General features: G+C 39.8%; 1 protein-coding gene across 1 annotated transcript in view; it reads right to left on the reverse strand.

The window, feature by feature from the left end:
- LOC129775902 (ATP-binding cassette subfamily G member 4-like) overlaps positions 1–19,944 on the reverse strand; it is a 56,892-nt gene extending 36,948 nt beyond the window's left edge. Inside the window, exon 1 of the mRNA XM_055781125.1 lies at positions 19,046–19,944. The gene's annotated coding sequence lies outside the window, so the exon portion shown is untranslated. The remainder of the gene's footprint in view (positions 1–19,045) is intronic.
- Positions 19,945–20,144: the final 200 nt, after the last annotated feature.

Raw genomic sequence — 20,144 nt, forward strand, 5'->3', positions numbered from 1 at the left:
CAGGACAACGCCAGGCCACACACTTCTTTGGTGACGCGCCAGAAGCTCCGGGAGCTCGGATAGGAGGTTCTTTTGCATCCGCCGTATAGTCCGGACCTTGCACCAAGTGACTACCACCTGTTTTTGTCCATGGCGAACGAGCTAGGTAGTCAGAAGTTAGCCACAAAAGAGGCCTGTGAAAATTGGCTATCCGAGTTTTTTGCCAATAAGGAAGCGAGCTTATATAACAGGGGTATTATGAAGTTGGCATCTCGTTGGGAACAAGTCATCGAACAAAACGGCGCATATTTGACTTAAAACAAATGATTGTAACTAATTTTATGAACAAATGAAAATTCAAAAAAAAATACCACAGGACTTTTTTGACAGCCTAATATAAACTTATTTAGACAAATTAATTATACCGCTCCATGATACTTGCAAAACTAACACGTAAAGGGCTCACTATTGTTGATGCACTAGTCAGTCCAGACTACCTTTCCATATACGTACCCTGGCACAGATCGTTTTTTTTGGACCAATAAATAAAATGTACATGGTCGGTTTTTGAAATTTGAAATGACCATTTTCGCTGCCACCTTAATGCACATATTTACAAACTGATTTGAAGCACATACCCTAAATGATGTCCCACATCAAATTTGTCACGGGAAAACGCTGTAAAATATTAAATTTAAAAAAATATGGTAGAGGTAGTTTAAAGTGTACTGTTTACACAGTATTTTTATCGCTGTCAGTTTTTCGAAAATTGGAAAAAATAGCGTCACCCGAAAAGCATCGTCGCGAATTGATTTTGCGCAAGCACCTGGAAAATACTCAACTTTCTCATCGAGACATAGGAAAACAACTCGAAATCGTGCAGTCAACGGTGAGTCGTGTGAATCAATGCGGTCAGAATGGATATTCTAATAGTGATCAGGATCACAAGCGTGTCATGAAAGCATTTATATGGAATCCCAATGCTTCGGTCAGGAATGTGGCCAAAAAGTTGAAGCTGTCCAAGTATTTTGTTCAGAGAGCCACATGTTTGATGTTCCGGAGGAAGTAAGAAATCAGAAACGTTCAAAGTTTGTCAAGAAATACATGATTTGGCAAACGATCTGCTCATGAGTGCGCCGTTCGTGACTACCAGAACTGTAAACGGGCAGATCTACCTCAAGATGTGTCTACAGAAGCGGCTGCTTCCTCTGTTGAAGCAACACTAAGGCTCTACGATCTTCTGACCGGATTTAGCTACGTGTCACTATTTGAAGAATGTCCTGAAGTGGTACGAAGCCAACGGGTTCGTACCACTTCGGGACATGAGGACATTAGCCTTCCCCCCAACGCACCGGAACTAAGGCCAATACTGGGCTATCATCAAGCAGGCACAACGGAAGCATACCAAGGAGGTGACATCTGAGAAAGATATGAATAAAAAGCGGGGTTTCCGCACAAAAGAAGCTACAACCAGATGTTGTACAGAATTTTTGAGTTGAAGTTAAATTGATTTGAAGTATTTAAGTTGAAATAAATAAATATGGCATAAACTTACTAATGGGTTAAATTTTATTGTCTGAAAAATTATAAATGATCGATCAACTGGGTATTTTTTACAGCATTTTTTCCGTGATGCAATTTGATGTGGGACACCCGTCACCGTTGTTGCCATTCTTTGTGCCTGAGAGACACAAAAGGCTACAATTTCAATACTCAGATGAATTGCCTTGCTAAGGACAAAATCGAATCGGTTGGAAGGGCGCTCAATTCAAAGGAAAAGTCAATCATCCTCATGTTCCTGGTGTAGATGGATTTGTTCGCCGGAAGAACGTAATGACACAATATACACCGATTGCAATCAATGATACTGTTCAGCTACCGTGAGAGGGAAGCAGAAGGGGTTTCAATTATACACCACACAGACTGGAAGATAATCGTTAGTGGCTGAAAATGACTGGTCAATTGTTGTTTATATTTGCTGCAAACCAACAAGTAGCGGTCTGTACTGCTGGACTACACAATTTAGATGGTGCTACTCACAATGACAATTTCTTTGTGACAACACGAGTGATACTTGTCCCTAATGTTAGGTTGGGACGCTTCTATTGACCTTGCTTTTGCTGGATGCAGTAGTATCATCACAACAATGAAGATCGATGATAGAAAACTGGCCTTAATTATAGAGGTCTACTCTACAAACCAGAAACTCAGTTGCTCCACTCGGTTCCGTTTTTAATGTACATTCCAATGCTATTTGTTGTCAATGAATACAGGTCGAACACGATTATACTGTATATTATTCGATTTTGTACAATTTTAGAATCGATTATATACAGTTAAACTATTTTTTATATTCCAAATACAGGGAAACTTCGATATAACGTACATTTTACTTTCAAAATTGTACGTTGTATCGAATTGTACGGTATGTCGAAGCATAAAAACAATCACGTTTATTACATAAGGATAAAATTGATAATAACACCTTCAATAACTTTTTTTTTTGTTTCCAAAATTATTTATTTATTTTTACTAGTTTCACAACAGTATCCTGTATTGAACTTTCTCATCTTTCAAATGGCAGTAACAGGATCGTTCTACGTAAATTACATTGGAAGAAATTAAAGCCAATTTAGGACAAACCGAGCCCGCAACAAAAAAGGTCAATAATTCTGTCATATTTATTCGACATATTTTATCAAATATGATCCTGAAATATTCCGGATAAATGTAATTTTATTATGAGAGAAAGGTGTTTTATGTGCATAGTGCATAGTGCTGTTGAAAATCCGAGTTATTTCTTCTTCAAGTTCCTCCAAATTTTATAGCTTATTAACATAGCAACGGTCCTTCACATACTCCCAGAGGAAGTAATTGACGACGAGAAATGTTGAAATTCTTACCATAAGAGGACAAATTTTCATTAAGGCTTCAGTTGCTCCAGTAATAGGATTTCACTAAAAATACACGTTCTTGTATCTTGACACTAAAAACCATCCGATCAGACTGAACGAGAGGCCGAACATTATCGTCCCGAAGTGGGGAATGCAGTACAGGTCGGACTCGATAATATATAATCGCAATTTCACTTTCAACGTTAGTTTTCGAATCCAATACATAATCGAATCACAAAAAAGCTATTTTTCCACTAATGTTTAACATTCATACATTAATGAAAAAATTGTTTTCTTAAGATTCGATTATGTATAGGATGTATAGATCTAAAAGTCGTCCCAAGACTAAAGGGTGTGCCACATCAAATTGCATCACGGAAAAAACGCTGTAGAAATTCGCCCAGTAGACCGATCCTTTTGAAAATTTTAGACAGTAAAATAAAAACTATTAAACAACTTTTGGCATTTTCTTTTTATTCATACTTCGAACCCAAGCCCGTATGCTCGCACCTTCCTCTTTACCCCGTCCATAAGGTTCTGTACAACGTCAGGTTGTAGTTTTTTTTTTAACAGAAATCCATTTTCTCTTCAAGTCCGCCTCCGATTTGACAACTTTTGGGTTCTTCCGGAGGGCCTGCTTCATAATCGCCCAATATTTCTCTATTGGGCGAAGCTCCGGCGCGTTGGGCGGGTTCATTTCCTTTGGCACGAAGGTGACCCCGTTGGCTTCGTACCACTCCAACACGTCCTTTGAATAGTGGCACGAAGCGAGATCCGGCCAGAAGATGGTCGGGCCCTCGTGCTGCTTCAATAGTGGTAGTAAGCGCTTCTGTAGGCACTCCTTAAAGTAAACCTGCCCGTTTACCGTGCCGGTCATCACGAAGGGGGCACTCCGCTTTCCGCAAGAGCAGATCGCTTGCCGCACCATGTACTTTTTGGCAAACTTGGATAGTTTCTGCTTGCGAATCTCCTCCGGAACGCTGAATTTGTCCTCTGCGGAGAAGAACAACAGGCCCGGCAGCTGACGAAAGTCCGCTTTGACGTAGGTTTCGTCGTCCATTACCAGGCAATGCGGCTTCGTCAGCATTTCGGTGTACAGCTTCCGGGCTCGTGTCTTCCCCACCATGTTTTGCCTTTCGTCGCGGTTAGGAGCCTTCTGAACCTTGTATGTACGCAGGCCCTCCCGCTGCTTGGTCCGCTGGACGAATGAACTTGACAAATTCAGCTTATTGGCGACATCCCGGACCGAACTTCTCGGATCACGTCTAAACTGCTTAACTACGCGCTTATGATCTTTTTCACTGACGGAGCATCCAGTTTTGGCGTTCTTCACCTTCCGGTCGATGGTTAGGTTCTCGAAGTATCGTTTTAGTACTCTGCTGACCGTGGATTGGACGATTCCCAGCATCTTACCGATTTCCCGATGTGACAACTCCGGATTCTCGAAATGAGTGCACAGGATTAATTCACGACGCTCTTTTTCGTTCGACGACATTTTTCCAAATTTACGAAAAATTGACAGTGATGCATGGCCAACGTGATCTATACACTCTTATCTGATTATAAGCGAAAGCTGAAGATATAATTCCTAAAAATTAAATTTCTACATCGTTTTTTCCGTGATGCAATTTCATGTGACACACCCTTTATTTTGATGTTAAGGTTGAAATATAAAAGTTAGAGCAAAAAAAAACGTTTTTTCATGGTGAACCTAACGCAACTTAAATAGAATACAACTTTATGGAAGATCATTATCCTCTAGACAAAAACTATGTGCAGCCTACTGGTTGGGACGATTATTACGGCCGAAAATTGGAGTAAGCGCTCTTAAAGTTCCAACCACAGACTCCAAATTTCGAAAGTAATTAAGCGTTGCTCGTTCGACCATGATGATTGACCATGATGAAAATGTTGATTTTGACTAACGTAAAATCAAAAATCGACTCTCTCAGTTGACAAAAAGAATTCGAGATGACCGTAGATCTCAAGGTTTCAGGCAATTTTAAGACATTTTTATCGAACAATTTGTTTTCAAAACTCCGATTTCATGCCCTTTGGGGTATTTCTCGGTTTTCCGAAAAACTCAAACTGTGACATCTTTGCGACACTAGTAAATAAAGTCCGATTGAGGTGAACTTTTCTATAGTGTTTTTTTCTTCTGTATAGTGTATTTTTCAGGAAATCCCGTTCATAAATTTGAGATGATAATTTTCATTTGCACTCTACTGCACATCGTTACCCATGAATTTGTTTTTGAACTGAAATAAATAATAATTTTCCAAACAAATTTTATTAAATTTATATACCAACAATATCATAACATAGGAAGATGCTAATTAGACATCTTTTGACATTCTGAAAAATCATCTTGGACTATCCAAACGGATTCAAAGGTTTATCACTTATTTTGTGATTACTTTATTCTTTGGGACAATCACTCCTACCCCAAGTTTTTCCTACCCCAAGTTTTTCTTTTCCTTACCAAGTCCATGATTATTCGAATCATCATATTCATGCGATGACATGCGTTCGTTTAGACGCAGTGAAATCAAAAGCGACTATCTCATTTCTCTCAGTGTTACAAATCCCATGTATTAGTGACATGTCTAGTAAAAGAAAACACGCATTATACCACTATTTTTATACTTTCAATCTGGAGTAAACACAAGTTTTCCAAAATTTGACACATTTCTGCGTTGCATTCGTTTAGATACAGTCAGTGTATTTACATATAGATTTACAAATCAAAACTTTTGAACATTTGAGTTTACAAAAGTAGAAAAAAGGTTATATCTTTGTTTATAGTGAGTAATCCGTCAACATTATCCATTTCGTTTAGTAAAACGTTTGGACGACGTCGAAAGGGGTCAAATCCAGGTTTTGGTGGATTTGGGCCATTCCAATCGCCAAATATCTCGGAAAATCCACCGGTCAGAGAAATTTGTGCGTTCCTACTTGAAAAATATCCACAAGTAAGGGATTAAGGCATGTACTAAGGAAAATACCAAATTGGCCGCTAGACAAAAAGGTCCAATCCGTCATGAAGCGACCAAAAACCACTTGAGTTGTCCGCATATAATAAAAAAGCTCGGTCTCCCGTTGCACAGAACAACCGTAAGTCGATTTTTGAACACAATACCGAACGTCAAGTGAACGAAACAAAGCACAAGGAAAATCGCCTAAAGTTCTGGACTAACTAGTGGCGTGATGTAATTTTTTCTGATGAGAAAAAAAATAACTTCGATGGTCCTGACTCTTACAGTAAATACTGGCACGATTTGGCAGAATTAAATGTCACTCGATCCTAGCGAAATTTTGGTGGAGGAACGGTTATGGTAATGGAAGGATTTTTTTATGACGAGAAGCTTCCTATCTGCTGGATCACCACCAAAATGAATTCCAGCAACTACTGCGAGCTTCTGGAAGACGTTTTGGTTCCATACTTGGAGGATCATATGGATGAACCTGTTGTATTTCAGCAAGACAACGCTTCTATTCATGTTTCCCGACAAACCAAGGCCTGGTTTTCTGAAAAGGACATTACCGTACTTGATTGTCCAGCATGTAGTCCGGATTGCAACCCGATTGAGAACCTCTGGGTTATATTGCCTGCAAGAGTTTACGCCGATGGACGCCAGTTCAATACGGTAAACGACTTTAAATCATGCATACGTTCATGTTGGCAACAAATCACTGTAAATACTCTCCATAACCTTGTCAATTCAATCCCCAGAAGAGTATTTGAAGTTATTAAGAATAAGGGAGGAGCTACAAAGTATTAGCCAACTGATTGACTCAGAAAATTTGGGCTTTTACTACGTTCACTTGAGGTGCGTCTGAACGAATGCATCAGCTAATTTCTACTTTTTCGCATTCTTTATTCTATCAAGTGAACTTTATTTGAAGAAATGATGCTATTTATTTTAGTTTATGATAACGAATAAAAATCATTGATGACATTCAAAATCCTATTTGCTTTGAATGAAAAACCTATGAAAAACATGGTGCGTTTAAACGAACGCATGTCACTGTATATTATTATTGAATTTATATTTTCATTTGAATTTTTGATTTTTAAAGCAAGAAGTACACTGTGGATAACCGGATTTAAACATATTAAATGGACTCTGCTTATCCTAGTGCAAAACGTCGCCAGGCAACGGAAATTTCTTTTTAATGGAAAAGACCGTTCTTTCGGCGTCTTAACAACAACTAACTCTTTATTTTTCTAATTCGCGTCTGTTTTTATGAGGAGACTGCACTAGCTACATCCACATTTCATTAAATTAACATATAAGGTCGCTAAGACAGTAGGTCGCTTTCCGGTATCCGGTCGGATAGTAAATATTGGCCGGATAGGTTATTTTGGTATGCAAACAAATTAAATGTGGAGTGAACAAAGAAAACTAGAAAACGTAGATTTGATAGCAGGAGTATGATATGTTGACATACATGAATTTAAATCATGGACCTTATTCCCGCATACACTTCACGATGAAAACAAAATGAACGGCACGTCATTGAACTTCGTTTTACAAGTTGGTGAAGCGTCAAAGATAATAAAGTAAATGATTTTGGTTTGTCCAGTCGAAAATATGATCATAGTTTGTCCACTTTTTTGAATGTTCTAGTGCAGAGCACCTGTATCAAATCAGGTATTCAAATGTTTCCAAACATATAAATAAAAAAGTTTTTTTCATAATTTACAGTAGTTTCATAGGACGTTTTCACGGATTCACATGTATTAAAGGCTTATATAATCCACTTTCTATTGGTGTCAACGCGCTTCTCATTTGAGCTAACTCTTAATCACAATCACAATATGACGACAGAAAACTCAAGCAATGAGAAATCTACTTGAAAATACTTTTTTTTCATTCAGAAATGGTGATTTCTAAAACCGGACAAACCATGATCATTTTTCGGACAAACCATGCTCAGAGGTAAACAAACCGTGATCATAATTTCGAAGAAAAAAAAAACATAAAAAATTGGATAATTTGAACGCCTTATGGTATTATTAGCAGAGACTTGGGGCTTTCCGACAAACCCAAACTCTTCTTGGTTATATGTGATTTTCATGAAGAAAAATCGATTTGCATTTACTAGTTGCGAGGAAACACTTTAAATCGGATAAACCAAAATCATTTACCCAAATTGGTTTTCAGGCAGAATGAGTATTTTTTCAATAGGAAATATAAATGGAAATTAAATTAAATTAATTAATTTCCGTATCAAATTAGTGTTCAACTTCGTTTTCTTCATGTGTAAAATAATCTCTTACAAAAATTATCTCTAAAGATAATTTTATATTATATCGGAATATCGGAAAGTATATAAAAATAGGTCAAGTTAGGGCAAGAAAAACGTGCTTCAAGCGAATTAATAACGCCAGGTAAAATTTTCCATTCAGATTTTAGCAATTTAAACTGCCTTCGTGCCGGCTAATCTGATAGAGTAATAAGCCTTGTTAAAAACTAATTCCGTATCCAGATGTCGACACCGTACCGTTGTCATCGCGTATACACTTTATTTCGTTCTCACTGTGAAGTCTATACGGGAGTAAGGCTCTATAATTCAACCCTGATATCGTGTAAATACCAGAGTACTGAAATATTGATAAAATTATTCATTCTCAAATTTCAACATAGCGTCTCTTCCGTTTTTTTTGTATATATGGATGATTGTATTTTTTTCAGGTTTGAACATGATTTTGAATATTTTTTTCTGCTGCCTTGGTTCTTGATTGTTATCTGGTCCTAATTTGATTGCTAACTGCTTTACGGTTGAGAAATAATTGAATGCTCTTTCTGTTAGACCGCTGATATTATGCTATGCTAGATCGCAGGAGAATCACAAAAAGAGTGGAACTTCCGATGCAATATTTCCCTCTCTTCGAGAACTGAACACAGAACGTAAAAGAAACGAAATTATACAAAAAAAAACGATAATAGAAATTTTCAATCAATTTAAATGTGAATGCAACTACTATTCAATTTTGAATATATTTGGCAACAGTGTAAAAATGTTGGAAATCCCATTTTTTTGCTGATCTTTTGTTATTTACCATTTCTTGTTACGATAAAATTATAGTTGAAAATACTCAACACAAGAAAAAGAGATAACGTAGAATTCCCAATTCCCTATTCCCAATTCCCTATTCCCAATTCCCTATTCCCTATTCCCTATTCCCAAGCAAAAACGTATGGTTCAATTCCATGCCAAATCAGTCTATAACAGCCTATTTTGAGGCGATCCTCTCCAATTCGTTGACGTAGGCCTCCTCCTTCTTCTTTTTGGCATTAAGAGGCTTTTATCTTCGCAGTTCATTCGCTTCTAAGACTAGGTCTACATCTTTCATTTCTGCACTAGGTGGCAGGGCTGCCATTATAAAATCTGTGTTTTTTATCTAAAAAAATCTTTTTATCTTAGTTCTCCAGAAAATCTGTATTAATATCAGTATTCAATTGATAACTCTAATTTTTAGTCTCAATTTTATCTTTATTATAACTGTTTGGTATAGTTATTATTGATTAATCATTGATCGATGTTGATGGTATCCACATAGAGCCAGTCAATAAACTGACTGTACAATGCTTCATTGAAGTGTAAAGAAAGTTTAAATAGTTATCGGGGTATGATTGTTTACATTGTGCTACGTAATTACTCTCATTATAACGTATTTTGGAACATACAAAAAATGTAATAGTTGTGATGATTTGAAAGGTAGCATAATGAGGAAACAATTCAAAACCGGATAACTATCAACGAATCAAAAAGTGATATTGAATTGCTTTGAAGCTATGTTCTCAGGAAACGGGCGGGTTCTGGAGAGTTTTTTTTTCCATTCTGAATAAATTAATCCGATATGTTTTATTTATATTTATATTCTTATTCGATCTTTCGTTTCAAACGTTTTGATTTGAACTTCTTCAGATGTTGTTCAAAATATCCAAAGTCAAACTCAAAACTGTAAGTAAACTGTATCTTATTAATCAATTGCAATACTCAGTTCATAAACATTTCCCGAAAAACGTAATCAAAAACTTATCGATGGTTCTTTCAGATATTCTTACAATTAGAAACTTCGGAGAAATATGGAATTTAACGACAGTATGAGCACATTTAACGTATTCACTGTGCTTTTGTAATTTTTTTAATTTCTTATTTTGACGTAGGACTACGTCTTTCATTTCTACACTGGGGTGTAAGTTCTAGGTTTTGAAAACTTTTACCCAAATTATTGATCCAAAAACTTCGAAAACAGGCTATTGAATTCATACAAATCTCTATATAAGCTGGAGATAGGATTCTCTCGCATCTCGTTATCGAGATGAAACACTCTGCCTCGATAACCACTATCAGTTTTATCGAGCAGATCAGTCTAATAAAAACCGTCGGATAAGATAGTTCTGTTTCCATTTAGCTACGAATAAAATTTCAATGGTGTACCACGTGTTACCGTTCGCGCTTTTATTACGGTAAACTTCTACCGTCCAACGGACCAGATTCCGCCGTGAAAAGATCACCAATCCGGAGAACCAGCGCCCCTACATTTAATGGTCCTTCGAGGAACCGGATTGGCGTGATCGAAATTATTGGCGGGAAAAGGAACACATTGTGTGTGGTGACAATACCACCGTTGTAGTTGCTGGTCCTTTGTGCCATTGTTCCTTCGACATCGGTTGAACAGATCGGCGATCCCAGATCCAGTAGACGAGCTGCATGGACTTTTTGCAACATATCTGAACCACTATTACTAGCATCCCGCAGACACGGAGCAAATTGGCCTATTCTACATCATCCTCCTGTTTGTGGCAAGATTGGCGTGGGTCGGTGAACTATAGACGGCAGCGTGAGTACACACAGCGATAAGAGGTTTATTCAACAATGGCGTCGTTACGTGAATTGACAAAGGCTGAACGTGGTTTTATTGATTCATTGTCCAATTTGGAATCCTTTATTGAAAATTTCGTCCTAGAGCGGGATCATAGGAGAATTGTTTCCCGATTGGAGCATTTGGAGGTCCTGTTCAAAGATTTTCGTGAGAACAGGGCAAAAATTGAAGCTCGGCAAGATCAAGATTTGAAGTTGACTGGGTCCGATGAAAAAGAAGATCAAGTGAGGAAGGATGTAGATGTCGCCAATTGAAAGTCACGGTTAGATTTTGAAGACCGTTATTTCGATATCAAAGATTTTCTTATGTCATATAGAATCCAATCGACAGCTGTAGCCTCCACTCCCCATCCGCCCAGCCAAACCTTATCCTCCCGTGTTCACCTTCCAGTTTTTAAAATTCCATTCTTCGACGGCAGTGTTAAAGATTGGTTAGGTTTCCGTGATGCTTTTCAGAGATTGCCAAAGATACGACGCTCTCGCCCATTGATAAATTCAACTATCTGTTATCGGTGGTGACGAGAGAAGCCAGAACTTTGGTGGAGTCGATTGAGGTGACTGCAGACAATTTTGATGTAGCATGGGAAATGTTGGAACAACGTTTTGAGAACAAAAAGGTCATCGCTCGAACATTGATGGACAGTTTCCTCGACGCTGAGTCGATCAAGCGGGAATCGTACGTTGGTCTCATCGACTCGTACGAACGCAGCCTGTTACAACTCAAGAAAATCGGTCTGAAAACTGAAGGGTGGTCGCATCTCATCGCTCATTTGTTGTATAAACGTCTCGATAAAGAAACACAGAGGCTGTGGGAACGAGTACATAATTCACGTGAAGCACCAATCTACGAAGAATTGTTAAAGTTTCTCCGGGATCATCTGGCAACCCTACAACCCCTCACTTCCTCGAAATCTATTGCGTCAGACTATCGTTCAGAACATAGTAGGATGGTAATGAAGTCGAAAATTGGTTCTACACTAACAACAACCACGGTCCTCCAGAAAGTTTGTCCACACTGTCAAAATCCTTTCCACTCTCCTTTCAAATGTATTTCATTCAATAAAATGACTCCTTCCCAACGACTTGAATCAGTCAAAAAGACTGGTTTGTGTTTAAATTGTCTTTTATTTGGTGCGGGCTTGTCCTAGCTCAGCTTGTCGTGTTTGCGGTCAAAGACATCATACGATGCTACATCTGCGACCAGCAAGCAACACCTCCAACTCAGGACAAGAACCATCGCAATCGCAATCATCTAACTCCATAATACATCAACATCGATCAAGTTCAATCGCACCAAACGCGAACAATCCATCTATTTCGCAATCGCAAACATATGCTACCACGCCCGTAACTGCACCGTCAATGAAATCCACTACCTCCACCCACATGTCAGTAGCCTTGCCCGCTAGTGTACCAGCCGATAGCAGTGTCGTTTTTCTCGCGACCGCCGTCGTTAAGATAGAAGATTATCACGGAAATACTTTATTTGCAAGAGCCCTTTTGGATGGATGCTCCGAACGAAATTTGATGAGCGAACATTTGGCGCAGAAATTGGCACTAAATCGGAAACACGATCCTCTCGCACTCCAAGGTATTGGACAAAGCACTGCAAACTCGAAACAATCGGCGATGGCAACCATCCGTTCACGCTGTACGGATTTTGTCGTCGATCTCAAATTCCACATTTTACCGGAATTTAAACCTATTTTGCCATCGAATCAAGTGTCCATAGTTAATTGGAACATCCCATCGCATATCCAGCTAGCCGATCCTCAGTTCTTTGAGCCCAACCAAATTGTTGTCATCATTGGTGCAGACATCTATTTTAATCTACTGTGTGATGGTCTTGTCGACCTCGGACCGGAACTACCCCATCTAAAAGAAACCGTTTTCGGGTGGATAGTTTCCGGTAAATGCAACACATTACAGTCAACGAGACCAGCCAGCACTTTCGTATGTAGTAATGCTGAGCTGGAAAAACAACTTACTCGCTTCTGGGAAATTGAGTCGTGCCATTCGAATGAAACTCTTTCCGTGGAGGAACGGAAATGTGAATCTCACTTCACCGCTACTACGACACGAGATCTCAGCGGACGGTTTGTGGTTTCTTTACCTAAGAAACCAGATGTTCTGGAGAAATTAGGAAACTCCAGAGACATTGCAATCCGTCGTTTTCTATCGCTTGAACGGCGTCTTCATGCTAATCCTCAGCTGATGGGAGCATACGAAGCTTTTATTAAGGAGTACATACACTTGGGACACATGATCCTGATCGATCCAACCAACTATGTTTCAAAACCTGAAGAAAAAATCTACTACATGCCTCATAATGGCATTATTCGAGCAGATAGTGCTACAACGAAACTTCGCGTCGTTTTCGATGCTTCATGTCCCTCCGATTCCGGCATCTCGCTGAACGACGCTTTGATGGTGGGACCGGTAGTTCAAGACGAACTGTATAGCATCATATTACGATTTCGCATACCTCGTTTCGTAATTGTGAGTGATTTGGAGAAAATGTACCGACAACTGCTGGTATATCCCAGCGATCGTTTGCTCCAGCGCATCGTCTTCCGGTCTTCTCCGTCGGAACCCATTCAAACCTTCGAATTGCTGACGGTCACTTACGGCACCGCATCGGCCCCATATCTAGCAACCCGCGTGCTGAAACAACTCGTCACTTATGGTGAATTGGCCCATCCCGACGCAGCCAAAGTCCTCGTTAAGGATTTTTATATTGACGATCTACTTTGTGGGGTAGATTCCGAAGAAGAAGGAATCAAACTCTGCCACCAACTGAACGATCTTTTGCAATCTGCGGGATTTAAATTGCATAAATGGGCATCCAACAGCGTGACTATTCTTCAAAATATTCCGGTGGAGCTTCGCGAAGAAAGAAATTTATTAGAGCTCGATTCATCGAGTACACAAGTAAAAACTCTTGGTTTACTGTGGCAGCCAGTCGACGACGTTTTCCGTTTTAAGATACCTGATTGGTCCTGCGAAGCGCCGATTACCAAACGCTTGGTATTGTCCGAAGCAGCACGTTTATTCGACCCTCTTGGTCTATTGAGGCCAATCGTTCTACGCTCCAAGCTCTTTATGCAAGAGCTGTGGAAAGCGAAAGTTTCCTGGGATGACCCTTTGAAGGAAAATCATCAACAATTCTGGAAAGAGTTCCGGAAAGATCTTGAAATTCTCGACACATTTATTGTTCCACGGTGGGCGGCATCAATCACAGATCCTGTCAGTACAGAACTGCACGGCTTTAGCGATGCTTCGGAAAGCGCATACGGTGCGTGTATATTTCTTCGAACTATTTCTGCAACTGGAGTAGTTTTTGTACATTTGCTCACAGCAAAATCGAAAGTCGCCCCTAAGGCGACTGAAAAACTCGAACTTACTATTCGATTGCCACGGCTTGAGCTCTGTGGAGCGCTTCTATTAAGTCACTTATTCGAGAAGGTGGAAAGCAGTCTGCAAGTTGCAGCCCGTCCGTTCTTCTGGACGGACTCAATGATTGTTATGCATTGGTTAGCAGCATCGCCATCGCGATGGAAAAAGTTCGTTTCCAATAGAGTGGCTGAAATCCAGCAAATTACCGCTTCAGGTGTCTGGGGACACGTTTCCGGTGTCGAAAATCCGGCAGATGTCATATCTAGGGGTATGCCAGCCAAAGAGCTGATCGACCATTCACTATGGTGGCAAGGGCCTCCATGGTTGCAACAGCCAAATAGATTCTGGCCTGAGATTGTTCGGACATCAGACAACATCTTCACTCAAGAACAACTGCAAGAGACACCAGTAGTGGCTCTTCCTGCCGTCGTACATAGCACCGTATTTTCAATTAAATCGTCTCTCTCAAATTTAGTTCGCTTAGTTCCCCTCACCCTACTACGTTGTTCCAGAAGATGCAGTATTGATGAATTTATTGAAATGTATCCTAAACGTTATATGTAGTTAGAAAAGCGAATTATTTATAGATAGAGATTATGATTGAAATCAAGATTTCAATGGTGGGCGGAATGTTTGGGCACTTACCACAAATAACAAGCTGACCCTAATAGAATTTGCCATAATTATATTCAGTCACTCACTCCGTTTTGCATGACGCAAAGCGGAGGAGAGTAGTAATAGGAGATAGGATTCTCTCGCATCTCGTTATCGAGATGAAACACTCTGCCTCGATAACCACTATCAGTTTTATCGAGCAGATCAGTCTAATAAAAATCGTCGGATAAGATAGTTCTGGATAATATTGTCTGGTCGTGTATCCGGTTCCATGCTGCTCGCTCTCAGCTCTCTAGAGCACTGAGAGCAAAAGGCAGACAATCGGATATCCCCGTCCGGGATATCTTAGGTAGCCGTGATCCTGATCTTCTGCTTCATCTATACCTGTTCCTCAGGAACGCCGATGTCAACGTTTAATGATTTTTCCTTCGTTGTGTCCCTGTTTCGTATCCCTCCTATTCGATCTATAAACTTTTACTTAGTCGCGGCAATACATACACACACTCTTTACAGATACACGGGCCAAAGGTTGTGCAGTCCACTGATGATTCAACAAAAGCCAAAGGTTCTACCGCTCATGACAACTCTACACGAGCTGATGATTGCGCCGGCTAGTGACCATTCTATCCTGGATTCCTCGAGAAGACGCACCACGCTAGATATGGGGTACAGACTAGGGGGGCGTTGCTGATTAATGGTCAGCTGCATCCCAATAGGAAGTATCCCGTGTCGGGCACAGGTACAGATCATTGAAGACAGCAACATCACAATTACGAAAACACTTGTAATACTAACCTCGAGCCAACCGCGAGTAATCGGTTACATATTACTAACATAGTTATAAGGCAAACATTGTCGAAATATTGAACTCCCGGCCCCGTCAGGTTGACGCCATATGAGCCTTAATAAAAATATATATTTTGGATAAAAAAAAAAAAGATAGTTCTGTTTCCATTTCGCTACGGATAAAATTTCAATAGTGTACCACGTGTTACCGTTCGCGCTTTTATTACGGTAAACATCTACCGTCCAACGGACCAGATTCCGCCGTGAAAATATCACCAATCCGGAGAACCAGCGCCCCTACAAAGGCTTTAGCGAAAAACGATGTATCGATGACAATTCGACACAAATTGTTTACTTTGGCTCTGGATTGGTGACATTTGCTATGGATTTAATAGCGGAGAATCCAAATATTTATCTTAGGCAATCATTTTCCTCGTCAACCAATCAGGAGCCGATTTGCAAGTGATCCTAGTTTGACAGAAAAAGTGGTCCGGGATCACCCCTCTATTGTCATGTTTCGTCTCAGGTCAAACCGAGCTCGAGGTTCGCTCATCGGATTGCTATAATCGGGGTATGTACGATGAGCGTGGGATGAACGAATATGGCGAGACAGTTATAGCTGGCTGTGTTGCCAATATGCATTCTGGAATCCACACAACCACGACATTGCATACGTAGATCATCATAATTATGGAAACATGTTCCTAAACATGACATGAGAGACAACATGAAGCGTCATAAATACGACAGTAATGGAAACATTCAGCCACCAAATAACCCATAGTTGTTTGGTTGGATGCTCAACTGAACAGCGATATTGCAAAGAGTTGAAAAGAAGTTCTACATAAGGTTTGCATTAAAAAAAGGAATATAAATCGCCGATTTTTCATGGGTTTACCTTCACACGCACTGTCGGAACTACCCATGCAGCGTCAATCATATTAACCCATTAGTCAGCAGAAAAAAAATGACAGCTCTATCAGTCGAACTCTAACCGTGATTGCGAAAACAATGAAACTACTCCGTTCAGAAGTGTGCGCGTTCAAAGAACGGTACCCTGCCACGTTGAAAATGGACATCGTGCGGTACTTTGTGGACGCCGGATACGCCCGTTCCGGCATCTACAACATCTTGACACTATTGTTCAACAATCAGAGCATCGAAAGAAAGCCCGGTTCGGGACGGCCGACGACCCTGAGCGACAAGAAGCTCCAAAGGATGCTGAAGAGGAAGATCGGGGGAAAAGTTTCTACATCGCTGCCGGGAGGTCGGTGCAACCGGCCAAACAGTGAAAAAGTACCTGGTGAACATGGACATACATGTCAGAAAGCAGAAGTCTCGGAGCTGCAGGAAATGATGCAGCGGCAGCGGCTGAATAAGATGGTCAAGTCGATTTTCCCGGCGAATCACGACGTGGCGGCGGTGATGGTCGACAAGACCTATCTCATCCTGGATCGCAACGACTGGCAGGGCACTTCGTATTTTACTTCCCCCACGAAGGAAGTGAGCTTCGAAGTGGAGTTTATTTCACACACCAAGTTCCCCAAGAAGGTGCTGCTGTGGCCGACAATCAGCGAGAAGGGGATGTCAAATCCGCTCTTCTTTAGCTCCGGACTGGCTATGAACGGGAAAATTTGTAGTACGAAGTGCTTACCGGAAGTTGCGTCGTTAATCAAGAAATACCATATAGGCGAAGAAGCGGTGTTCTGACCGGATCTTGCATCGGCCCACTATTCGAATATGAATACCCAAGTCGGCGAGCCCTCCCAACGTCCCCAGCCGCGTCCCATCGAGAATTTCTGGGCAAACCTGAAGCGTAAGATCTACTCCAACAATTTTGTCGCGAAAACTGAGAAGGAATTGATAAATAAAACGAAGAAAGAACTCAAAAATATGCCAAAACGCATGTTTTCGTCCGCCATGGCGAATGTTCCGATTAACTGCCGGAAGGCCGCTCGCAAGAGCATAGAATTTTTTTTTCAAGTAAGCTAATATAATTACCTTCCATGGGAAATTTATCAAACTCAATTATCTGTCTTAGTTTTTTATCACTATCCGAAAAAAGTCAATTTTTTTAATGCAAAGGTTGGATTGATGACCGGTTGGGTTGTTTCGGAAAGCTGTGGAATTAATGTGACGATTTGTGAACTTGTACTCTAAAACACATCTGCCTGTGCATCTGTGCATCTGCCTTATTGAGTTGAGTCGAATAATTTTAAATGATTGATTCCAGTAAAGCTGCGCCGGGAAAATGAATGCACTTAAGTCGCGTTTTTATGCTGTTTTAAGAATTTACGCGGTATATTTTTACACGGATTTCGGAATTTACGCGGGTTTCGCAATTTACGCGATTTTTTTCACGCGGATTTCGAAATTTTCGCATTGATGTGACTTTTCACGAAATAAGTTTGTACAGCGCGGACTCGATTATATACAGTCTTCGATTTCTTTTCATTGTATATAATCGAATCCTGTATATACAATCGAGCCAGAAAAAAAATCTTTAATTCGTTTTTTATGCATATACTTTTTCTTCATTGAAAATAAAAGAAGAATTTAACTTTTGATTCTTCCTCTTGAAGCCAGAAAACAACTTTCTCACATGAAAAAAATATTTTTTTCCAGATTATCTCCGGAGGAGGGGATCATATTTGATGAAAAATATCCTTCTACGCATATGTTCGAATTTCAACAATGTTATAGAACTTTTTTTTTTTTTGTTTTGGACTCTATTGCCTCAAATTGGCTATACACTAAAAAGTACGCTTCTTAAGCTAATTCTGTTGCTTTCATTTAAAAGATGAGAAAATTATGTACACGATATAGTAGTGGAACATCTAAATCAGTGGATTTAAATAACATTTCGGGAGTAAACAATTATAAGTTAGAAATTTTTAATGTGTGATTATTCATATTATCCCAAGAAATTATATTAAACTTGATTGTTACTATCAATAAAATTGAAGCTCTCAAACCACTCTTTGTTCTTTGATACTCAACTTCTATCTTCCTTAATTTCGCTGCAATATCGATGTATACAATTCCTGGTGAAAATTCAGGAAAATTTTTCAAAATTCGTGATTTTTATCCCATTGTTCTAATAATAGCCACTTAATTTCACATTGACGTTGAAGGTTACATTTTTTCTTGAAATAAGTCATATTTGAACTGAAAAAAAATTATATATAATCGAGTCCAAAATTGTATATAATCGAATCACATATAATCGAGTCCGAACTGTATTGTATCAGTGATTAGTAGCTGAGAAATGGAAGGAGAAACAGATATCATGATTGTAGCATGCAAAAAAAACAGTTAATCAATTGTTAGAATATGGGTTGCATTTTAAACTAATAATTCACTGTATGTTAATTTTTTACACGGATTTTGAAATTTGCGCGGTTTATTTTTACGCGGATTTTGGTATCCCTCGAGTGAGAAGCGACTCAAGTGTAATGGCAAATTACGGTGATACTTACATTCAAATGACCAACTTATTTTTGATGGCTATCTTGCGCGCACCACAAAGCTGATATCACACACTGGTGTTTATGGTATCAAAGTCTAGCATAACACAAATTGTTATGTTTCGCCCAGAGGGAGGAAAAGAGAAGTGTAGTACTTCTCATTGAGACAATTTTACAGGACAAATCCCTCGGAACACTATTCTTCTCCAAATACTCTTATGCTCGTTCCGTATTCTCTCTCGATTTCTCATTTTTCGAAGAAGAGAAATAATTGCCTCAGGTCCTGTCGGGATACGCTCTCACAAACACTGGAACTACACACAAGCACAGAGCCGTCAGAACCAAGGATCGATTTCTATGAAGATTTCATCCTCCGTTTTTCATAATGTATTCTTGTTTGATTGTAACAAATTTTCTCCACGCGAAATGTTTCATTTCACCTCACAATACCTTCTCACAATCACAATTATTCTTCAGGATAGTAATTACACCAGCATGAAATCCGTTGTGAGAATGTGGGATGTAGGATTTCCACTGCAGGGCTGTCTGGGGGTGTTTTCTAATTTAAACAATTTTCCACCTGGTAAGAAAACAGATGTAGCATTTATCAAACGGCATGTAATCTTATTCCTCACTGGCGCTTGCACAAGTGCCCCACAACGGGCAATTATTTATCCATAAATTTCATCATTTTCACTGACTAAACCACTGGAGCCCAAACTTTATCGAACGCTGAACGTATATCACCACTTATTGATGGTTAGAATACCCATTTGTGAAACAACTCCAACTTTGCAAACTGTAAAAAAATTGACATTTGCTTTCACAAACGCAAACGAAAATCCCGAAAAATCCACGCATTTGCAGCTCTAACCGCTTGGCGAACACTTCTCAGACTGACTGATTGACTGACTTGCGACCTACCAACCGCTTCCCTCGGCAGCGAGATGCGACGATGGGAAGCGCTCTTGTGGAGGAATCGCCGCGAACCCACCAGTCTCTTTCGGGAGGAAATGGGTGGTTGGAGGTTGGTTCTCGCGGCCGAACAACGGGTCGACTCTCTTTCCCTCACTGATACTCACAAACACCAAACATTTGGCAGCAACGCAAC

The sequence above is a fragment of the Toxorhynchites rutilus genome, chromosome 3 (genome assembly GCF_029784135.1).
Source record: "Toxorhynchites rutilus septentrionalis strain SRP chromosome 3, ASM2978413v1, whole genome shotgun sequence".
NCBI lineage: Eukaryota > Metazoa > Arthropoda > Insecta > Diptera > Culicidae > Toxorhynchites > Toxorhynchites rutilus.